Source organism: Cucurbita maxima, unplaced genomic scaffold (assembly GCF_002738345.1).
Source record: "Cucurbita maxima cultivar Rimu unplaced genomic scaffold, Cmax_1.0 Cma_Scf00055, whole genome shotgun sequence".
Taxonomy (NCBI): Eukaryota; Viridiplantae; Streptophyta; class Magnoliopsida; order Cucurbitales; family Cucurbitaceae; genus Cucurbita; species Cucurbita maxima.
Window position 1 is genome coordinate 317,904 of NW_019272071.1, and position 24,773 is coordinate 342,676.

Sequence of the window (24,773 nt, forward strand, 5' to 3'; positions counted from 1 at the left end):
AAAAAAAAAAAAAAAAAAAAAAAAAAAAAAAAAAAAAAAAAAAAAAAAAAAAAAAAAAAAAAAAAACAATTATTTCTTAAATAAAAAAAAAGTAAAAAAGAAAAAATATATAAACAAAAAGGACAAAAAGAGCTTGAGAGTGGCATCATATGATTGGGCCACGTGGCTGAACGGGAAAAGCTTGTGGCCTAACTCGCATGTTATATATATATAATGTTTAAATTTAAAATAGAATAAAAAATTGAGGAAAATATATTTTTTTTTTATTTTGAATTATTTAAATGTTACCCTTGTTGGATGATGAAAGTCCCACATCGGTTAATTTAGGGAATGGTCATGGGTTTATAATCTAAGAATACACTCTCCATTGGAATGAGGCCTTTTGGAAAGCCCAAAGTAAAGCCATGAGACTTTATGCTCAAAGTGGACAATATCATACCATTGTGGAGAGTCGTGTTCGTCTAACAACCCTCATCATATCTGAAACGACCACATGAGTATTCTTTAATTTCTATTAATCTAAAATTCTAGATTACAACGTTTTATGTATGATGGGTATTTAATCGAAACTCTTAATTTAAAATTTTTTATTATTATATATAGATTACAAACATCATAATGTGTAACATCATTGCGAGATTTCATTTTCATTATTTGAATTCATGTGCATGGCCTCACTAAGACTTAAATAACAATTATCAAAACCAAATTAATGATGCAAAAATAAAAATAAAAATCATAAGTAGATCATTAGTGGAGTTAAGATGCTGATCTGTATCCAAATACAATTTTATTTTTGACGTAATAAATCAAATTTTGTTGTCATAATGATTGTCTATAATTAATCATTTCTATTTTAATTTCTACGTGGCAACCAAATGATACATAATCACTGCTTTTCATCATAATATTTATTTATTTATTATTTTATTTTATTTTATTTGATAATGTGGTTGGAAAGTGGATTGTTCAAGAAATTTGAGGTTGTGTAGTGGATGAAATGAGGATGTTTTAGAAATAAGTGGAAATAAAGGAACTTAATTATAATTTCACAGACTAATATTTTCCACTACTTTTTTTTTTTTTTTAAGTTAATTACAACTGAATTAAGGTATTTTGACGTATAATTAAAAAAATATTATGACGTATATTTTCGATTCTTCTATTTCTAAAAAAATTTGAAAACGATAAACAAAATTATCCATCAATAAGTCTCGAGAAACTTCTTTTTTTTTTTTTTAGGTTTTTTTTCGTAATGCTAACTTGTAATTTTGATGAGTTCTGAGTGTCATGTTCGTGGGTTAAGTTGAGTCAGGTTGAGACATTTTCTAGACCAAACTCAATTTTTCATATGGTAAATTTTGTCAATTCAAATAGTTTTTGTTAAATAATGAACTTAGTCCGTCCAACCCAACCGTAGATTATTTTAGTTTGGTAGTTTGGGTTGTTCGAGCCATCTTTTCAAAATTTTATTTTTATTTAATTAAACATTTAATTAAGATTTACCCCTCAATTTTGAATATAAACTATTTAAAAGAGTCAAAAAATAATTAGGATTAAAAAAAATTAATTTGGTTTAAGTAATTATGTAATTTTAGTCCATTATTTTGAATAAATCTTAATTTAATATTTTAAAAATCTTCAAATTTATTAAATAATAATAATAATAGTAATTTTCATCCAACAAAAACTATTTTGTTAATATATTTTTATAAAGAGAATTATATTTTTTTTTAAAAAAAAATCAATAAAATATTAATTTTAGAAATTAATTTAAGATTTATTGAAATTAATTTCGGAGAAATTACTATTTTTTTAATAAAAAAAATATTTATTATCTTCTTGACCCTACCGAAAATTGCGTATTAATGCAGGAGATCTTAATTATAAATATTCAACTTTAGATTAATTAGTAATGATGAATAATGAGTGATTTAGACCCTAAATATATATTTGAATATCTAAAAGTATTTTATTATTTTTTGAGAAATTGCATTAAGACCAAAGACGTTACCTATAAATATTAAATTTTAGATAAATTAGAAATGACATATAGTTGGCCAAATTTCTTAAATTATTTTACATTAATGAAAAGGCCCTTCATCTTTTACTTTTTGCAACTATTTTTAAGATGCTTTAATAAATAATATGTTATTTAGAATATTATGCCTTATTTTATGTTAGTTTATATGTTGTTTAGCGGATTAAATGTATGCTTTCACGTCTTATATTCGGTTATTTTGAGATTTGGAATCTTCGAAGAAAAACCAGAATTTTTAATAGATGTATAATGAAAAGAGCTAATTTGGTATCAAATTAAGATGCCAAGTCGAGAGTAGAAGTTGATCAAGTCCAAAATTGTGAGGTTGAGGCGTCGAAATGGTTGTGGAAGCTTGGGTTATAATAAAAAGGGTTGCTCGACATTTTGGGACAAGAACCAAGTTACGGAAACTTCTAAACACCAAGTAATTAGCTTTTAGTTTTGAGGTCTCTAGCTTCCATTGAGCTATAAACCATCAATTTCCCTCAAACTCGTTCCTCCAAATTCTAAACGAATTCTCTAATAAGTTTTATGAAAGGTTCGAGAGCTAAAAATACTTCAAATGTATTTCTACTGTTCAAACTTTTATGGAAGAAATTTTGAAAACTCAATCTAGAGACTATGCAAAGATTCATCCCATAAGTACCCTTCCATTTACTTGCTAGGACACCAAGTATACGTTTTGTAGATGACGTCGAGGTTTGAAGAGCTCTGAAATGAGGGCATCGAAGAAAATTTTTATTAGGTCGATTTAGAGAAATATTAGGGTTAACTCAAAATTCGGTCTATATAATCAAGCTCATTGGATAAGGCCTATTCCATTAGTTTTGTGACAATAAGAGGATTTTTAATGAAGAAATTGGAAACTAAAATAGTCCCTATGAGCCACCATATAAGCTCAAGAATCTGTGTAAAGGGAAGATAATAAAGAGATTTCATTTATGAATTGGGTCCCATAAGGTTTGAATTACCCCTAAGAAATTTTTGAATTTTTCTCGGATAAGGTTTAAGTTTTCTAGCGAACTTTGAAAGATTATATTTCACGCTACCGTGCACCTAAAAAGTATCAACTTAATATAATTCTTTTCTTTGATTCATCATCTTTAAGTTTCACGAAGGAATCGAGGGGAAATAACCACTATTATAGAGCTGTGGAAGGCCATATGGAGCTGGTCATCGTGTTTCTTCCTCTATTTTGAGGAAGATGATGATGAGACAAATACAACGGAATCAGCCACGCCAACCCAAAAGTAGACATTCCCATCATTTTTCATCAAATTTCTAAACTTTTCTCATAAAATTATTTTTAGTTCTTGATAATGGACTCAAAGATGGATCTAAAAAAACATTTTGAGAAATTTGGATACTAGAGTAAATACTCAAATTTTTTTAGATTAAAAACGTAGTTAAAGCATAAGTGTTTACATATCTACTAGTAATATATTAAAGTTGTGAGAATCCCACGTTGGTTGGAGACACAATCTCACATTGGTTGGAGAGGAGAAAAAAATATTGGTTTATAAGAGTGTGAAAATCTTTCTCTAATAGACACATTTTAAAGCCTTGAGGGGAAGCACAAAGAGACAATATCTGTTAGTAGTGGGCTTGAACCGTTACAAATAGTATCATTGACCTTATAAGTCTTTGGGGGCACAACATTAATGTTTTCTTGAGTTATATACTAGATGGTAAGTAATATTGTTACTAAACCATAGACTTAGATAAAATTATTTTTCTTGGTTTCTAGAACCATGCCGCCCAGAGAACGCAGAAGAGGTAGAAGAGAACGACTGAACCCTATGCACTTGGACCACCACCAAGGGAACTCATCTACATATGTACACCCTCCACAAGTTGCACCCTCTCCAGAAAACGCACCTCCCTCACAAGCTGCACCCCCTCCAGAAAATGCACCTCCCCCACAAGTTGGACCACCATCAATAGCACCAACGGTTGGATTGGATCCCACTACACGATTAATGTGGGAATCATTCTAGGTGATGATGCAAACAATGATAGCCACACAACAAACCACAATGATGGCTACACAGCAAGCCACAAGAATAGCCACACAACAAGCCAACAATCCGCAACCAGACAAAGGGGCAAATTGGTTATGGAACTTCAAACGGTACGACCCCCATTGATAAGGCAACTCTAATCCTCAGCCCAACGATCCAAGCTTTTGTTGAAGCAAGAAGCCTTGAATCAAAGTAATTAACACCTTGTTATACAAAATTCAGATCAACTAAGAGATAAGGCTAGAATTAGATTATCTTTTACGAACAAAGATCTAGAAGCAAGATTTGTAAACCTTGTTCTAAATTGAGTCACTCAAGAATCGAACTTGATCAAGGCTTGATTGAATGGCTCGGATGCAATTCTACCACAAGAATTGCTTCAAACTTAGAAATAACAAAATTGATGCTCGAATTTATAAGGGAAACGTCTCAATTTGAGATCTGAATTACATTCATCCACCAATCTGCCTTTTACATAACATATTGTGGGTATTTATAGTCTCCCGACAAAAGATGTTTGTGGCCGGAATTTAATCTCGATCCCCTTTAATATTCACACAAGACGAAGTCAAATTGACCATTTGACCCTTACATAATTTATGAAATTAAAAATAATATTTTTCAACAAATGTTGATGTGCTTTAGTGGCTAAGGAGAGAGACTTAAAATTAATTGAGTAAGACAATATGCATAAATAGTTCTGAAGTCTTGTCATCACTATATAGTTCTGTAATATGCTCAAATCCAAGAATTTTTGCACTAAGAGAAGTAAAGAGATCGTACCTTTTAGATAACAAGCTATCATATTATCTCTACCTTGCTTATAGATTTGATGACATACGAAAGTGGATCACAAATTCTTTATCATAGGAAGGATAGTTCTAGTTCAATGCTGCCTCGTACCTTTTAGATAACACATTTACCTTGATGACATACAAAAGTGGATCACAAATCACAAATCCTTTAGGCCATAAGTAGTGTTGTCAATCACAAAACTAAAAGCAATTTGATGACATCAAAAGTGGATCACAAATCCTTTAGGCCATAAGTAGTGTTGTCTGTCACAGAACTAAAGGAAAACAATTCTTTATCATAGGTAGGATAGTTCTAGTTCAATGCTGCCTCATTTAGTTTTTCACTCAAATACATTAAGAGCTTTCCATCTTGCAATGCTGCCTTATTTAGTTTTTCACTCTAATACATAGGGCTTTCCATCTTGAATTATAAGAGCATTGTTAGGTTATGGAGTATGCTCTCTTATTTAATGACATACAAAAGTGGATCACAAATCCTTTAGGCCATAAGTAGTGTTGTCTGTCACAAAACTAAAAGCAAACAATTCTTCATCATAGGTAGGATAGTTCTAGTTCAATGCTGCCTCATTTAGTTTTTCACTCAAATACATTAAGGGCTTTCCATCTTGAATTATAAGAGAACTGTTAGGTTATGGAGTCTGCTCTCTTATTTATAGCTTGGTCAACAGTTATATCCGGTAAACCTATATTTGGTAAAATAATATTCAGTAAAGCTATATATGGTAAATAACTATATATAGTAGATGGTTAAATCTGGTAAGCTATATATAGTAAACTGAACTATATATATATTCCCTGTAGAGCTTTGAAAATGTACTTTCTGTATTCTCTGTTACTATACATACTTGAAGTCATCAATATAAATTCTTTAGCTAGAGTTCTACTTGCATTTTCTCTATCCTTTTCTTTGTGTTCATCTAGATCGAGTGTGTGCGTTGATGTACGATCCTAACAGCTGGTATCAGAGCTAGGCAGAAGTCACCACAATCTGTGAAGATGAAAAGTTCAAAGATTGGAATTAAGAAGTTCGATGGATCCGATTTCGATTTCTGGAAAATGCAGATTGAAGATTATCTGTATCAGAAAGGTCTTCACGAACCCTTGTTGGGGGTGATGCCAGATACCATGACCATAGAGCAGTGGAAGCTCAAGGATCGACAAGCCTTAGGGCTGATCCGATTGACGCTATCCAGAAACATGGCGCTCAATATCATCAAGGAGAAAACAACGTCAGATCTGTTGAAGGCGCTATCGAATATGTACGAAAAACCGTCGGCTATGAACAAGGTGTATTTGATGCGGAGATTGTTCAATCTACAGATGTCTGAATGTGGATCTGTTGTTGATCATATAAATGAATTCAATATGATCGTAAGTCAACTGAGTTCGGTGGAAATTAATTTCGAGGATGAAATTAAAGCATTGATTTTGATGTCATCTTTACCCGAGTCATGGGATACTGTTGTTGCTGCAATCAGCAGTTCGCGAGGATCTGATAAACTGAAGTTTGATGAAATTCGAGATGTAGTTCTCAGCGAAAGTATTCGCAATCGAGAAATTGGAAATTCATCTAGTAGTGCTCTCAGTGTTGACCAACAAGGAAGAAGTTAACCAAAGGGCTCAAACAAAGGGCGACCAAAATCAAAGAACCGAAAAAATCTCCAAATAGACCAAACGTAACGTGTTGGAATTGTGGAGAAAAATGTCACTTTCAGATAGATTGTACAAGACCAAAAAGGAAGCAGAATCACAAATCTGAAGATGATGATGATTCTATAAATTCAGCAGAAGACATTGGGGATGCTCTAATCCTCAGCGTGGACAGTTCGATTGAATCCTGGATTTTGGATTCAGGTGCATCTTTTCATTCGCTTCCAAATAAAGAGTTGTTCCGAAATTTCAAGTCTGGAAATTTCGAGAAGGTGTATCTTGCCGACAACAAAGATTTGGAGATTAAAGGAAAAGGCGATGTCTGCATAAAAACTTCGGCAGGAAATCAGTGGACATTAAAGAATGTCTGATATATTCCTGGTCTCAAGAAGAACCTGATCTCTATTGGTCAATTGGACAGCACAGGTTATGCAACAAAGTTAGGGAAGAGTTCGTGGAAGATTATGAAGGGTGCTACGGTGGTAGCACATGGCTTAAAATCTAGAACCTTATACACCACTGCAGGGTGTATGAACATAGTTGCTGTTGTTGAGAGTGCTTCAAATTCAAGTCTATGGCACAATAGACTTGGACATATGAGCATGAAAGAAATGAAGACGTTGGCCGCAAAAGGAGTTTTAGAAGGTCTGAAATCTGTTGATGTGGGTCGTTGTGAGAACTATGTTATGGGCAAGCATAGCTTCATAAGAACCGCCAGAGAATTGAAGAAAGTGTGGTTGGAAATGGAACCATATGTGGAGCAAGATTCGACGAAGCAAGTGGGAGTTGAGCTTGAGTTGCAGAAAAACTCACCTAGTGATGTTGTAGTAGGTACTCATGAAACTTCTGAGACTATTGCTGAGGAACCAGATGTGGAGCATGGTTCCAAGACAACGAAGCAAGTGGGAGTTGAGCTTGAGTTGCAAGAAACCTCACCTAGTGATGTTGTAGTAGATACTCATGAAACTCCTGAGACTACTGCCGAGGAACCAGATGTGGAGCAAGGTTCCAAGACCACGAAGCAAGTGGGAGTTGAGCTTGAGTTGCAGGGAAACTCACCTAGTGATGTTGTAGTAGATACTCAAGAAACTCCTGAGACTACTGCTGAGGAACCAGATGTGGAGCAAGGTTCCAAGACAACAAAGCAAGTGGGAGTTGAGGTTGAGTTGCGGAGAAAATCACCTAGTGATCTTGTGGCAGATACTCAACAAACTCCTGAGGTTGTTGCAGAGGAACCAACAGTAGAGCAAGTTACACCTGAACAGGTGTTGAGAAGATCATCCTGTACTATTAGAGTACCAGATATGTATGTACCTTCATACACTATCTATTGCTGATGAAAGGGAACCACAACCCTTTGAGGAGGCCCTACGTTGGAGGGTACAACCAAGTCGAAGTAAGCCATGGATAATGGGACGTCTAGGCTTCAAAAATGTGTTGTATTGAGGCTGAGTACGTGGCAATAGCTAAAGTTGGAAAGAAGACAATATGGATGACTGACTATCTGAAAGAATTGGGCAAGAAGCAGCACGAAAAGATTCTTTATAGAGATAGTCAGAGTGTCATACAGTTGGCGAGGAACCCGGTCTATCATTTAAAGATAAAAAATGAAAGGCGATACCATTTCACTTGCAGGTTAGTGAAAGATGGTGATGTGTTTTGAAAAGATAGAGGGTGCAAAGAATCTAGCAAACATGTTGACAAAATGTGTTGATGTTGGAATATTGAGATTGTGTAAAACCTCAATTGGTATGGTGCAGTGAAGATAGTTATGATCGTTGAAGAATGAAATTCTTGGTTGACTGCATCAGTCTTCAAGTGGAGAATTGTTAGGTTATGGAGTCTACTCTCTTATTTATAGCTTGGTCGACGGTTATATCCAGTAAAACTATATTTGGTAAAGCTATATATGGTAAATAGATATATATTGTAGATGGTTAAATCTGGTAAAGCTATAGTAAACTGAACTATATATATATATATCCCAGTAGAGTTTTGAAAATGTACTTTCTGTATTCTCTGTTACTGAACATACTTGAAGTCATCATTATAAATCATTTAGCTAGAGTTCTCCTTGCATTTTCTCTATCATGTTCTTTGTGTTCATCTAGATCGAGTGTATGCGTTGTTGTGCAATCCTAACAAGCACATATGTCCAAACCACATGCATCATGATGACATACGAAAGTGGATCACAAATCCTTTAGGCCATAAGTAGTGTTGTCTGTCACATAAATAAAAGCAAACAATTTTTTATCATAGGTAGGATAGTTCTAGTTCAATAATGCTACCTCATTTAGTTTTTCACTAAAATACATTAAGGCTTTTCATCTTGAACTATAACATCACATATGCCCAAACCACATGCATTGCATTCAATTTCAAAAGTTTTATCAAAGCTAGGCAAAAACAAATAATGGTGTATTGCTTAATTTCTTCCTAAAGAAAATTGAATGCATTCTCTTGTCTTTCCCCCTATAAAAACAATATTATTTTTCATAAGTCATTCAACCAATGGTGCAGCTATGGTACTAAAATTCTTTATAAATCCTTATAGAGCTAGCTAACCCATAAAAACTCCGAACTTTAGCTGCACTCCTTGGATTGGCAAATAGCTGATGAACTTTAACTTCCTCTTTATCTACTTTTACTCCTCTATTTTTACCAACTATAAAGCCAAGAAAGTGAACTTTTTCGATGCAAAAACTACACTTATTAAAATTAAATTTCTCTTTTATATGAGTAATCAAAACTAACTTAACATGCTCCACATGGTGAAACAAAATCTTCAAATAAATTATAATATTATCAATATAAACAACAACATGCTTTATCAAATATTTTCTTAAAACATTATATATTAAGCGCATAGGTGTACTAGAAGTATTAGTTAACCCAAAAGACATAACGAGCCATTCATACAATCCAAACTTAATTTTGAAAGTTGTTTTCCATTCATCTCCTACATGCATTCTAATTTGATGATATCAAGATTTTTAAAATAATCTTTATAAATAGACATGAATCATGCAATAAATCAAGCATATTGTCTAGTCTAGGAATAGGATGTCGATACTTTACCGTGATTTTGTTGATGACTCTATTATCCATGCATATGCACCAAGTTTCATCTTTCTTTGGCACCAATAAGTCTCGTATAGAACATGGACTCAAACTTTTTCGTATATAGCCCTTCTCCATGAGCTCCTCCACTTACCTTTGAATTTCTTTAGTCTCAGTTGGATTGACTCTATAAGCTAGCTTATTAGGAATGACATAATCTGGAATGAAGTTTACTTGATGTTCAATCTAATGGGAGGTAGTTCTTTAGGTACTTCATCCTGAAACATGTCTGCAAATTCCTGTAAAAGAGATTGAAACACACTAGGCAAAGACAAATTGTTATTGTTAGAGACCAAAAATCCTTCCATGTACAGGGATTGATTTTTGTGAAAACCTTTAAACCTCTCCAACTCCCAAACAACTCTCTCTCTTTCTTTCTTTATTCATCTTCATCTCTTTTTTCATTCTTCTTTTCACTATTTTTTTCCTCTTTGATTTTTCTCTATTTTTTCACTCAACTCTTGTTTTTCTTTCACTCTTTTTTTTTTCCCTCCAACTTTAATTGATCAGAAAATACATTTGCAGAACTCAAAGGTACAAGAGTAATTTTTCTATCATCTCTTACAAAAGAATACCTATTCAAATAGCCATCATACATAACCCTCATGTCAAATTGCCATGGTCGGCTAAACAATATATCTCCAGCTTGCATTGGTAACACATCCCAAAGAACTTCATCTTTATATTTTTCCAAAGTAAAAGATATTAAAGCTTGAGAAACTACCTTCATTGTTCCACTATCATTGAGCCATTGGAGCTTGTAAGGTTTAAGATGGTCTTGGGTTGGAATTTGCAACATTTTGATCAACATGGTACTTACAACATTGGTGCAACTTCCACTATCAATGACAAGACTACAAGCAGTCCTCTTGACTAAACATTGCGTGTGAAACAGGTTGTCTCTTTAATCATCAACATCATTCTCCGTAACTTGAGTTTTAATAAGTCTTCTCGTAATAAGTGTCATATGACTCCCATCTTCCAATTCCTCCTCTTTCTTTTTGATTTCTTCAACTAACTCATTGATCTCCCCTCCATTTCCTTCGTCTTGATTCATGATTGCACAAACATTTGCTAAATATGCTTTCGACCTCACACACTCAACTCACTGATTTTACACTCAGGAACACTCATGTTTTATTACACACAAAGGTAGGCTATTTGGGAAAGTGACTAAATTATGATCAAGGTAGGCTAATATATGGATAAAACAATTCTTATAGTAGCGAACTATTCAAGACAATTAAGACAAGGTAAGTATGAAGTAACAACAAAATAAAACAAGAAATGATCAAACAAATAAGGGACACAAAGATATTTTTGGATAGAATTGCACACTGAAAAAAGAATAACAAAAAGAAAGATCGTGAAGATTTTGAGAACGATATAACTTTCCTTTTTACAGAATTCGAACAAAATCAAAAGTTATCTTCGAGTTTAAATATTGAAAGAACAATATCAATACAACGGTTTCAGATTTATATGGTTTAGGAAAAAAAAATGTGAATTGGAGTTTATTTGATTTTCAAATAAACGTGCAAATTATTTAATGATAAGAATTTATAACCACAATATTAAAAAGATATGAGATGCAACCTAGGTTCAATGCCAAATACATAAGGCAACCTTGATCTTCAGCCCAACGATCCAAGCTTTTGTTGAAGAAGAATCCTTGAATCAAAGTAATTAACACCTTCTTTTGGATCAACCAAGAGATAGAATTAGATTACCTCTTACGATTGAAGATCTAGAAGCAAGATTTGGAAACCTTCTTCTAAATTGAGTCACTTCACAATCGAACTTATCAATGCTTGATTGAATGACTTAGATGCAATTCTATCACAAGAATTGCTCTTAGAAATGGAAAAATTGATACTCGAATGTCTAAGGGAAACGTCTCATTTGAGATCTGAATTACATTCATCCACCAATCTGCCTTTTACATAACATATTATGGGTACTTATAGTCTCCCGATAAAAGACGTTTGTGGTCGGGATTTAATCTCGATTCTCTTTAATCTCCACAAAAGATGAAGTCAAATTGACCATTTGACCCTTCCATATTTTATGAAATTAAAAATAATATTTTCTAACAAATGTTGATGTACTTGAGTGGCTAAGGAGGCAGATTTAAAATCAATAGCATTTTTCCTGTTTAGGTTTGAACCTTGTTGTTGACATTTTTGAATATTCTTGACATTTTTTTAATCTTCTTGGCAATAGGTCCATTTGGAACACTGGGATTCTTATCACCAGTTCATTCATCGGTTCAAATGAAGATCCTACAGTGGTTGAGATGTGGATCGCTACTATGGAAACAACCTTTAAATTAATGAGGTGTCTAAACGACCACAAAGTAGTTTGTGCGACATATGTGCTACAAAAGGACACAGAAGTGTAGTGGGCAGAAATGTGGTGGATGGATAACAAAAGGAATATCAACCCAGGAGAGGGGATCACGACGTGGGATACATTTAAGGAAGCCTTCTTGAAGCAGTATTATTCGAAGGAAACCCGCATCAAGAAACAACAAGAATTGAATTACCTGACTCAAGGCGAACGTACCGTTGATCAATATGACAAGGAATTTATGAAGTTAAAGAGGTTCACACCATCACTAATAGACATTGAGGAAAAGGAGACAGACAAATTTGTGTTGGGATTACACCCGAAAGCTTGCCTCATGGTGGAGGCATTTAATCCAAAAACCTACAAAGAGGTGTTGAGGACGACCAAGGTCTTGGAGGAACCTCAGGAAGAGAAAAACCTAGATCCAACAGTCGCCGTAGGAAAGAAACGCCGCATCGAGGCCAGGCTGACAAAATTCCAACCGCCACCCCAGAGTTCTCGATATCATGATAGGCGACCTCTCCTGCCCTAGTAGACCGAACCCCAAGACTGAAATGTGAGAAACCCCTATGTCATGAATGTGAGAAACAACATCGGGGCAGATGTATGGCAGGCTTCGGTGTATGTTATAAGTATAATTGTGCAAGTCACTTGGCCAGATTCTGCCTCGTAAGGGACACGAGAAACCCAAGGGAACCCCCTAGAGGCCCGATTATTCGAGAACCCACCATGAAAACCCCCACACATACTAGGGACTGTTAGACAAAACCTGAGTTTTACCGTTTTTCTTATTCACACGATTTCAGAAAATCGTCAGTTTGACCATTTGACAAAACACGTCGAATGGATCACCAGAGTTTTAGACTGAAATTTTGTAGGGAGTGGTACAGATTTAGTTGGCCACTCTCCAGCCATTTTTAGAATGATTTTTACTTTAAATAGGAGATTTGTTCAGAAAATAAAACAATCTGAACGCAGTCAGAATTCAGTTAATTTTCTCTCTACTTTTTGTTACACATTTTCTTCCAACAACCAATTTCCTCTCACCGAAATTCTGTGAAAAACAACAAGTGGTATCAGAGCCTAGGTTGAAGATCGGTGTATATCATTGCAGAGGAGCCAACCTATCAACAAACAAGTTGAATAGCTCAAGTGGTTAGAGCTTTGACCTAACATCACAAAGGTCTCAGGTTTAAGTAGAAGAAAATGCGAAGTGTAAAAACACACACATCGTGGGGCCCATCTCGGGCAGGCTCACTCACTCCTCCACACCGTCGCCGTGTAACGACATCTCCATCACTGCCGCCACGAAGAGGCCGACGCCGTGATGATGGGCGTGAAGTTATCGTTGAGCGAGTGATCAGGGAGACAACGACTGCCGTCGTTCAGTATCCAATATTGACAAAGTCCAATTATAACGAATGGATCTTGTTGATGCGCGTCAACCTACAGGCGCAAGGGTTATGGCATGCTGTTGAGCCAGAGGAAGGAGAAACGATTGAGTACCGTGAGGATATCGGTTGGCGTTTGCCGCCATATTACGATCTGTGCCCCCAGAGATGCTGGCATCTCTCTCCACCAAGCGCACCTCGCAATCGGCCTGGAAGGGAATCAAATCCCGTCGGGTCGGTGTACAGCGAGTGCGAGAATCCAACATCGAGCAGTTGCGGAAGGAGCTCTCGGAGATCCACTTTAAGGACGGTGAATTCGTCGATGATTTTTCAATGCGGATCACGGGGCTCGCCAACAACATCACCACACTCGGTGGCAGCATCAGCGAGACAGAAATCGTGAAGAAGATGCTGTAGGTTGTCCCTGATCACCTCGAGCAAGTTGCGATTTCAATCGAGACATTGCTTGACGTGAACGACCTAACGGTAGAAGAGGTGACCGAAAGACTGCGTAACGTCGAGCAGCGGAAGAAAAATATCATTTCAGCTGTCGACAAGGGGGGTCGATGCTGCAGGTTGTCCCTGATCACCTCGAGCAAGTTGCGATTTCAATCGAGACATTGCTTGACGTGAACGACCTAACGGTAGAAGAGGTGACCGAAAGACTGCGTAACGTCGAGCAGCGGAAGAAAAATACCATTTCAGCTGTCGACAAGGGGGGTCGTCTACTCCTCACTGAGGAGGAATGGCTTGCACGTCTAAAGCTCTGTGACAACACCGGCGAGAGCAACGGGTCCTCCTCTAGCCACAAAGACGGTAAGAAGCCATGGATCTCCCACGGGCACATGCGCGGGAAAGATGGGAATCAAAAGAAGGAGTCGACCAATGGCCAGGCCCCGATCTGCTCGAACTGTGGGAAGAAAGGACACCTAAGCAGGAATTGCTGGAGTGCTCGAACTGTGGGAAGAAAGGACCACCTAAGCAGGAATTGCTGGAGCAAGCTTAGGAACAAGGAGAAGGCCGAAAAGGCCCATGTGGCTCAATCCGAGGAGGACGAGCCAGCTCTTTTCATGGTAAGTGCATGTGTCCCCATTGTCGATTCCAAATCCACGGAAATGGAGGTAATCAACAACGATGTTGAACTCGAGAAAGAGCTCCAGCTGGGCGTAGCAAAGGTGGCACCAGCTAGAGAGAGCCAATTCAACTGGAGGAGGAGCGAGTGTTCGCTCAGATCAGCGAGCGGGACGAGCAACACAAGGACCGGCGATGGATCCTAGACACAGGGGCAACAAACCATATGACCGGGGCTAGATCCGTCGTCGAGATCGAAGGATGCGGCACCATCCTATTCGCCAGCAAGGGAGGCGAGCATCGCAAGCTGACCGACGTCTACTTCATCCCGAGGCTCAAGGCTAACCTTGTGAGCCTGGGTCAACTCGATGAGACAGGCTGCTTCATCTCCATCGAGCGCGGACTACTCAAAATTTGCGATAATCAACAACGACTGCTCAAACAGGCAAGGCGCACGACAAACCGTCTATACATCTTGGAGTTAGAGATAGAGCAACCTGTCAGTCTCTCGGCCAAGACCGAAGAGGTATCTTGGAGATGGCACGCAAGGTACGGGCATTTAAACTTTCCTGCTCTAGAAAAACTACAGAAGGAGGAGTTAGTGCACGGTTTGCCAGCAATCAAAGGCGTGAACAAGCTGTGCGACGGGTGCCTCATAGGCAAACAGAGGCGCACACCCTTTCCGTCTCGAACATCCTATCGAGCCGATGAGCCGTTGGAGATTGTACACGGCGATATCTACGGGCCCATCAAGCCGGCGATATCTGCGGGCCCATCAAGCCGGCGACCCCAGGCGGTAAGAGTTTCTTCCTCCTGTTAGTCGATGACAAAAGCCGCTTCATGTGGCTGACCCTGCTGCAAGCGAAAAGTGAGGCGGCAGAGGCGGTTAAGTGCATTAAAGCGCGAGCGGAGGCCGAATGTGAGAAGAAGATGCGAGTGCTGCGCACAGACCGAGGTGGAGAATTCACCTCGACAAGTTTCGGTAAGTACTGTGACGAAATCGGCATACAACGGCACCTAACGGCGCCCTACTTCCCCCAACAGAACGGAGTGGTGGAGCGCCGGAATCAGACCATCGTCGGGACAGCAAGGTCATTGTTGGTGATGGCCGAGATGCTTGGGAGATTCTGGGGAGAGGCAGTAATGACGGCCGTCTATCTCCTCAATCGGTCACCAACCCGAAGCCTTGACGGGAAGACACCATATGAGGCCTAGTACAACAAAAAACCAGCGGTACATCATTTTCGCGTGTTCGGCTGCGTCGCATACATGAAGGTAACACGTCCCCACCTCGCCAAGCTCGATCCTAGGGGGCTGAAGGTCGTTTTTATCGGCTATGAACCCGGGAGCAAGGCGTACAGACTATATGATCCTGTAGGGGGCGAGCTCACGTGTCTCGCGACGTCGTCTTCGACGAAAGCACCTTCTGGCAGTGGAATGACGTGATCGAGGCAGACCATAATCCAAATCAATTTACGGTGAAGTACCTCATCACCGAGCCAGAAGAAGGAGGAGCCCAGCATCAGCAGCCGTCACCACCGCCAGCAGGTGCAACCCCTGAACCAGTGGAATTCGCAACACCACGGACTACGGATTCGACGCTGGATGCCGATCACGATACTGATCTAGAGGCCAGGTACCAGAGGATGGACGACCTAGTAGGAGGAGGTGAACCACCTGGACTAGCAGTGCGCGAGCTCGAAGAAGTGGCCGAACTACATGCCATCAGTGCAGATGAACCGAACACCTTCGCCGAAGCAGAAAAGAACCCGTGCTGGCTGAAGGCAATGCAGGAGGAGATGACATCCATCACTGAAAATCAGACGTAGAGTCTGGAGGATATGTCGTCGGGACACCAAGCAATAGGGCTTAAATGGGTCTTCAAACTGAAGCGCAACGAAAAAGGAGAAGTTGTGAAGCACAAGGCTCGTCTGGTGGCGAAGGGCTACGTCCAGAAGCAAGGAGTGGACTTCGAAGAGGTATTTGCGCCAGTGGCAAGGTTAGAATCCGTTCGTTTCTTACTTGCAATTGCAGCACATTACTCTTGGGAGGTTCACCATATGGACGTAAAGTCTGCTTTCCTTAACGGAGAGCTGAAGGAGACTGTTTATGTCCGACAACCACCTGGCTTCCTGGATAACAACAACCCCAATAAAGTATTGCGCCTGCACAAGGCACTCTACGGGCTTCGACAAGCTCCACGAGCCTGGAACGCGAAGCTCGACAGTACCTTACTTTCACTGAAATTCAAACGTTGCGCCTCTGAGCATGGCATGTACACGCACGACCATGACAAGAAGCGACTAATCGTGGGAGTGTACGTCGACGACCTCATAATCACTGGAGGTGACATGGAAGTCCTCGGAAGGTTCAAGAAGAAGATGTCAAAAAACTTCGAGATGAGCGATCTCGGCGTGCTCAGCTACTATCTCGGCATCGAAGTGCAACAGAATTCTACCGGCATCTCCATCTGCCAAAGTGCATACGCAAAGAAGCTGCTGGACACAACTGGACTTGTGGACAGTAATCCTACAAGAACGCCAATGGAGGCCCGACTCCAACTAAGGAAGGCTGGCACTACGACGACAGTCGACTCCACCAATTACTGCAGCATTGTCGGGAGTCTGCGCTATCTGGTAAACTCTCGTTCTGATCTTGCTTATTCTGTTGGATATGTGAGCCGGTTTATGGAAGCACCTAGGGAGGAGCATTTAGTGGCTGTCAAGCGCATCCTGCGCTATGTAGCCGGAACCAGAGGCTGGGGTGTAAGATACTGCGCAGGGAGCGGAAAGGAGAAACTCAAGCTAGTTGGCTACAGTGATAGTGACATGGCCGGTGACGTTGATGATCGTAAGAGCACTAGCGGAATGATCTACTTTCTCTCAGGCGGCGCAATCTGCTGGCAATCAACAAAACAGAAGGTAGTTGCTTTGTCTTCCTGTGAAGCAGAATACATCGCCGCTTCGATGGCAGCAACACAAGGGATCTGGCTTGCGCGACTAATGGAAGAACTCATCGGGAGAGAAAGTGATCCACCAATGCTATACGTAGACAACAAAGCTACGATCTCCCTGATCAAAAATCCAGTTTTGCATGAACGAAGCAAGCACATAGAAATCAAATTCCACTACATTCGAGAATGTGCAGATCGAGGGCTCATCAAAATTGATTACATCCGAACAGAGGAACAACTTGGAGACATCTTCACCAAGTCCCTGGCGCGGGTGAAATTTGAAGAACTACGCTCAAAGATCGGAGTTCAAATAGTAAGGTAGATATACTACAGGTTTTAGGAGGAGATTGTTAGATAAAACCTGAGTTTTACCGTTTTTCTTATTCACACGATTTCAGAAAATCGTCAGTTTGACCATTTGACAAAACACGTCGAATGGATCACCAGAGTTTTAGACTGAAATTTTGTAGGGAGTGACACAGATTTAGTTGGCCACTCTCCAGCCATTTTTAGAATTATTTTTACTTTAAATAGGAGATTTGTTCGGAAAATAAAACAATCTGAACGCAGTCAGAATTCAGTTAATTTTCTCTCTCCTTTTTGTTACGCATTTTCTTCCAACCACCAATTTCCTCTCACCGAAATTCTGTGAAAAACAACAGGGACAACCAGTAAGGATGCGGGAACGTCTAGCACTGCGGTGACAGGTACGCTTTCCATACTAGGACACTTTGTATTAACGTTGTTTGATTTGGGTTCGACCCATTCTTTTGTTTCCTTGCTTTTTGTTAGTCAAGCAGGGTTCATAGTTGAACCCTTATTGCATGTGTTGTCGATCGGTACCCCAGCGGGGGTAGGCCTAGTTACTGAAAATAGAGTAAAAGACGGACAAGTAGTAATAGCTAGACGAACGATAAAAGTAGACCTAAAAGTAGTAGATATGACAGATTTCGACGTCAAACTAGGAATGGACTGGCTAGCTGAAAACTTTGCTAGTATAGACTACGATAAGAAAGAAGTAGTATTCACCCTTACCTTTATTTAAAGAAACTTGCACAGGCACCACCCCAAAAATACTATCGACAAGGAAATCTAGACGTTTGGTACAACAAGGGGGGTGAGTGATTCTAACCTGTGCAATAGACACAAAAGGAAAAGAGAAAACAATGGATACGGTACCCCTAGCAAACGAATTCCCAGATGTCTTCCCGGAGGACCTCCAGGAATCCCTTCTTCAAGAGCGGTAGACTTCGGGATAGAAATTGAACCAGGAATGGGACCCATCTCTAAAGCCCCATACCGAATGGCCCCAACAGAATTAAAAGAACTTAAATTACATCTACAAGGTTTATTAGATAAAGGCTTCATTCTACCTAGTGTATCCCTTTGGGGTGCACTAGTGTTGTTAGTTAAAAAGAAAGACGGTTTAATCCATATGTGAATTAACTACAGAGAACTAAACAAGAGAACGATAAAGAACAAATACCCACTACCACGCATCGAGGACCTACTTTGAGAAGCAACAATATTTTCTAAAATAAATCTTCGATCAAGATACCATCAAATTAAGATTAAAGACAAAGATATACTAAAAACAACCTTTCGAACCAGATATGACCACTACGAGTTTGTAGTAATGTCCTTTGGCCTCACTAACGCTCTAGTAGTGTTCATGTAATTAATGAATCGAGTAGTCAAGGAGTGCCTAGACACATTTGTGATCGTGTTCATAGATGATATCCTAATATACTCGAAAACGGACAAAGAACGCCTTCGAAAGGTTCTAACTATCTTAAGAACGAATAAATTGTATGCCAAATTTTGCAAATGTGAATTTTGGCTATGACATGTTTCGTTCTTAGGACACGTGGTGTTTGAAGATGGAATTTCAGTAGATCCCACAAAGATAGTAGCCATCGCGAAATTGGAACGCCCAACTACGGTCACGGAGGTACGAAGTTTCTTGGGGTTGGCAGGTTTCTATCGAAGGTTTGTCCAAAACTTCATTAGGATAGCCTCGCCTCTCACGCAATTAACAAAATATGATGTTTGTGAGGCCAACTTCCAGGATCTAAAACAAAGACTAGTGTCTGCCCCAGTGCTCACGGTTCTAGAAAGCTCTGCGGGATACGTAATATACAGTGATGCATCCAAAAAGAGACTAGACTGCATATTGATGCAACATAGCAAGGTTGTTGCATATGCGTCACACCAATTAAAAGATTACGTTAAAAAATTTCCTACACATGACCTAGAATTAGAAGATTTGGCAACACTACCTGTATGGCAAAAAGACCCAAATTTACACGGATCATAAAAGCTTAAAATACTTCTTCACACAAAAAGAATTGAACATGAGACAACGAAGGTGGCTAGTACTGGTAAAAGACTACAATTTAGATATTCAATATCACCCTGAAAAAGCAAACGTAGTCGAAGATGCACTAAGTCGAAAAATAGTACACTTGTAGGCCCTCATCACGAGAGCGCCACGAGTGCGAGTGGATTTCAAATAAGTGGACATAGCGGTAGTAACCTATGAGATTATAGCTCAAATAGCCCGACTTACAATGCGACCCTTGCTCAGACAGAGGATCATAGACTCACAATGAGAGGACCCTAACCTAAATAAAATTATGGACCAATTAATAGCAGGCCCAGTGAACTTTTTTTCTAAGTCAATAGACGACAGACTGTTATGTCAAGGACATTTATGTGTCTTAGCTGTGAGTGAAATAAAGAACGAAATCCTAACCGAGGCACACAACTCACCCTTCTTGATACACCCAGATGGTATGAAGATATACCAAGACCTTAAACAACAGTTTTGGTGGTGAAGTATGAAAAATGATATCGCAGAGTACATGAGTAAATGTCTAGTGTGCCAATAAGTAAAAGTCCCTAGGTAGAAAACGACTGGACTGCTACAACCTCTAAGTATACCGAAGTGGAAGTGGGAGAATATTGCTATGGATTTCATAGTAGGTGTGCCCAAAACACCAAAAGGGTTACACAGTAATTTGGGTAATTTTCGACTGATTGAAAAAGTCGGCGCATTTCCTACCGGGTAAGGCAACATATATAGTATAAATTGGGCTCAACTTTATGGGAAAGAAATTGTGAGGTTGCACGGAGTCCCAATATCAATAGTTTCGGACCGGGACCACGCTTTACGTCGGCCTTTTGATGTAGACTTCAAAAAGCATTGGGTACCCGCCTCGACTTTAGGACAGACTTTCATCCATAGAATGATAGCCAAACGGAACGATTGAACCAATAGAAGACATTCTTCAGACATGTGCTATGGATTTCACGAGAAGTTGAGACACCAAACTACACTTAATGAAATTCTCGTACAACAATAGTTTCCAAGCAACAATTGGGATGACACCGTTCGAAGTGTTATATAGAAAATGGTGTGGATCCCCATTGTGATGGGATGAAGTAGGAGAACGAGAATTAATAGGGCCCGAGTTGGTCCGCATTACAAATGAGGTGGTACAAAAAATTAGAGCAAGGATGTGAACCGCACAAAGTAGGCAAGAGAGCTGCACAGATGTTAGGCGTAGGAACTTAGAGTTCGAAGAGGGGGACTTGGTGTTCCTAAAAGTAGCTCCCATGAAAGGCATCCTAAGATTTCGACGCAAGGGAAAGTTAAGACCTCGCTTTATCGAACCTTTTGAAATCTTAGAACGAATAGGTTCAATAGCATACAAGCTAGCCTTACCACTTTCACTCTCGAGCATACACGACGTATTCCATATGTCCATGTTGAGGAAGTACATTACAGACCCTACGCACGTGATAGACTACAGACCCATCAAGATCAAGAAAGACTTAAGTTACTAAGAGAAACCGATTAAAATCCTAGCTTAGGAAGTGAAAGCCTTGCGTAATAGGGACATAGGTTTTGTCAAAGTACTATAGCATAATCATCAAACCAAAGAAGCTAAATGAGAAGAGGGAATAAAAGAAAAATACCCCAAATTGTTCTAGGAATTTGAGACTTTTGAGTACGAAAGTTCTTTTTAGGGGTAGATAATGTAATGGATCAGACGAAGAAAAAAACTCAGGCGAGACGTCAAAGGCATCCATGGTTGCTAGCGAACATCGAAGTTTTCGTACTCCATGACCCGCGACCACAATGCCTACCCCTCGGATCACAACAACAAGCCCCAGACCTTCAGCCACCTCGAAACCTTCAGCCACCTCGAAAGAACCTGTAAGAAAAGAAAATTTGTGAGAAAAACAAGAGAGATAGAGAGACTGACGAAGCTTCAGTGAAGTAAAAGCATACGAAACCGACGTCGAAACCACCTAGTTATGCAGCAAAAATCATTCCAGAGACTTGTACACACACCAGGGACAAACTTCGATGCTTCATACACGTCGTACATCGTCGAAGGAGGAAGATAGAACCTCGGGTTTTTGGATCTCCCTAGATCTGGGAGCTTTCGACCTATACGAACCAAACGAACGCCATAAAAGGGAAGAGTGAAGAGAGAAGACTCAGAAACAAAAGAAAATGAGGATAACGGATGTCGGAAATGATGTTATCGAAGGGAGAGAAAAGTCACTGAAATTTTTCTGGTAAACGGGTGAAGAAGACGAATCCCAATCTGAGATCTAGATCTGTGATCCGAACCAAAATCCAACCCAGTCGCAGCCTAAACCCACTAGGCCCAACGAAAGAACCTTCAACCTAAAGATATTTGTACCTTGTTGTTTTTCGATAATCATCTAGAGAAATTCGGTGAGAGGAAATCGTCGACCGGAGGTTGTTGGAAGAAAAATAAAAATGCGTAAAATAAAAGGGAGAGAAGGGCTGAAATGACTGCGTTCAAAATCAGGTTCTTTAATATTATGAACAGATTTCCTATTTAAATATAAACTATCCTAAAAATGGCTGGAGTGGCCAACTAAATCTGTGTCACTCCTACAAAATTGTCCTCTAAAACTTTGGTGATTCATTCGAAGTGTTTTGTCAAAGGGTCAAACGGTCAAACGGAGGTATTCTAAAATCGGGTGAATATAAATAAGGAAAAACTGAAAAACTCAGGTTTTATCTAACATACCTTGGCCCAACTCGGTCCGATTCTAGCAACCAACGCCCACGACCTGCAATCTGAAAATTGACCCCCGGACCAAAACCAGCCAACCGGAAGTCTGAAACTCCAAGACCTAGCCTGACTCTTGCAGCCCAATACTGCGGCCCATATTATCTGCTAAGCCCACTGAAATGAACCCAATATTGCAGTCAGACCTAGAACCATGACCGAGACCCGACCCGCGCCTCGACCCGACTTCTGTCTTCCCACGTGGCCGCTTCTGGTTGTGCCATGTGTCATCGTCTGGCGCAAAGTTCCCCCTCAGCTCCAGCGGCTTAAACGGCTTGGCGGTAGCTCCTCGACTCTAGCGGCGTATTCGGCTCAGGAAACCCCTTTTTGGTTCGTTTGGCAACGTTCTGACCGTTCCGGGCTTGATTTCAACCTTGTTTAAGGCAAAATAGGTCATTTAAAAGCATATTTCACAATTTCAAGTTGAAATTTAATTATGTTATGAAATACTAACAAAAAAAAGGTGTTGACCGATCCAATAGGAACCAATTACAATCGAATGCCATTTTGTAATGAATTTATGTGCGATATAATGTGATGTGATGTGATGTGTTATGCTTAGAATGTTTATGTGATCGTTGAGCTAATTTCTATATTAATCGCTCTTCATGTTATGTTATGATGAAAGCATGAAATGTGATGTTATGTTTCCTATTGTATGTATACAGCATGATATGTATGACATGAAATCACAATAAATAGCATGAAACATAACCCTGTTAGAATTATACATGATAGGAGAACTAAAAGATAAGATATATTGTGATGTGAATAAAAAATGATAGCGGGTTTATATTTAATAATGTTAACAATAGAAATATTGGGGACCTCATACATTATGTGTGCTCTTGCATTGGCGGATACCCCTATTCCATCACGAGGGTACAAAAGCATACATCAATAGCAGGAAAACGATCATTATGTTTTACATAATGCTGTTGTGACGGTTACTAGTTCTAATGGGTGTCCGGCCTAAGGAGCTCCCAGAGTATGCTTGCCCAACAAGTAAAGTAGCCCAGTAGTGTGTGAACTGACTGGTAAGACCATACTCGCACATATGGGCTGTGTGTAGAGTATATGGTGCACATCCAAATTGCCCGCTAGGATAGCACAATAGGAAAATAGATTGAAATGATAGGTCTCGTCATCTCATATACATGTGCTTGCTACATAACCCCGATAGGTGGTTGCTTACTGAGTATTCTTAAAATACTCAAAGCCTCGTGCTACTTCATTTTCAGATAAAGGCAAGGCGTCCATGTGAGACCGACGGAAGCATCACAAATTCGGTGATCGTGGCACATGCATAGGATAAATTCGCATTTCAAATTCAATAGTATAAGTTAGTATAGGTTGAATTGTATTTGCATTCATAGTATAGGTTGAATTGTATTGAATTAATAGTATAGGTTAGTATAAGGTATTTCATTCTGTACTGTTTTTCTTTTTCTTGTTCTTTTCCTTGTATTTGTTTATTCACGAGGTGATAAATGAGGTATGGGTTCATGTTGCATTTATGATAAGAGTTCATTAAAGTATTCTGCATCAAATGTAAAGTGAGAAGTATAGTAATGGCCTTAGATTAAATAGGGAGATTTAGGATCGTTACAGTTGGTATCGGAGCCAAGCACCGAACTATGTGCTAGAAAAGAGGATGTTCTTCATAGGGGGTAGACACGAGGCGGTGTGTCAGTAAGGATGCTAGGCCTTGAAGGAGGGTGGATTGTGAGAATCCCACATTGGTTGGGGAGGAGAACGAAACACCCTTTATAAGAGTGTGGAAACCTTTTCCTAACATACACGTTTTAAAGCCTTGAGGGGAAGCTGGAAAGGGAAAGCCTAAAGAGGACAATATCGACTGGCGGTGGGCTTGAACCCCATGCTATGGAGGGGCCCACTCCAGTATCCGCTTCGATACAGTCAAAAGGGGATCTTTACAAAATTAGTGACCATACTGGCCAATTTGAAAACAAAATATAAGAAGCGGACACAAAATTTCAACAAAAAAATATAGTAAATTGAAGACGAGGGTTAGTCCATGGCCCTCACTCCAAAGTCCTCTCCCATCCACGACTAGCTCCTAGTTATCAACTTAGTAAGTAGCCTACGTGTAGGCTCTTAATCGTGACCTTGAGCTAGGATATGACTTCTTATTATGTTTTCAGGAACTAAAACTTCGAGGTTATCATGATATGCATCATATTTTCACCCTGAAAACATTCTGAAAGTAACCCTTAATTTT

General features: G+C 39.3%; 1 long non-coding RNA gene across 1 annotated transcript in view; it reads right to left on the reverse strand.

Annotated features, from left to right (window-relative positions):
* Positions 1-4,366, reverse strand: part of LOC111471701 — a 20,306-nt gene extending 15,940 nt beyond the window's left edge. Inside the window, exon 1 of the long non-coding RNA XR_002715236.1 lies at positions 4,356-4,366. This is a non-coding gene — a long non-coding RNA (uncharacterized LOC111471701). The remainder of the gene's footprint in view (positions 1-4,355) is intronic.
* Positions 4,367-24,773: the final 20,407 nt, after the last annotated feature.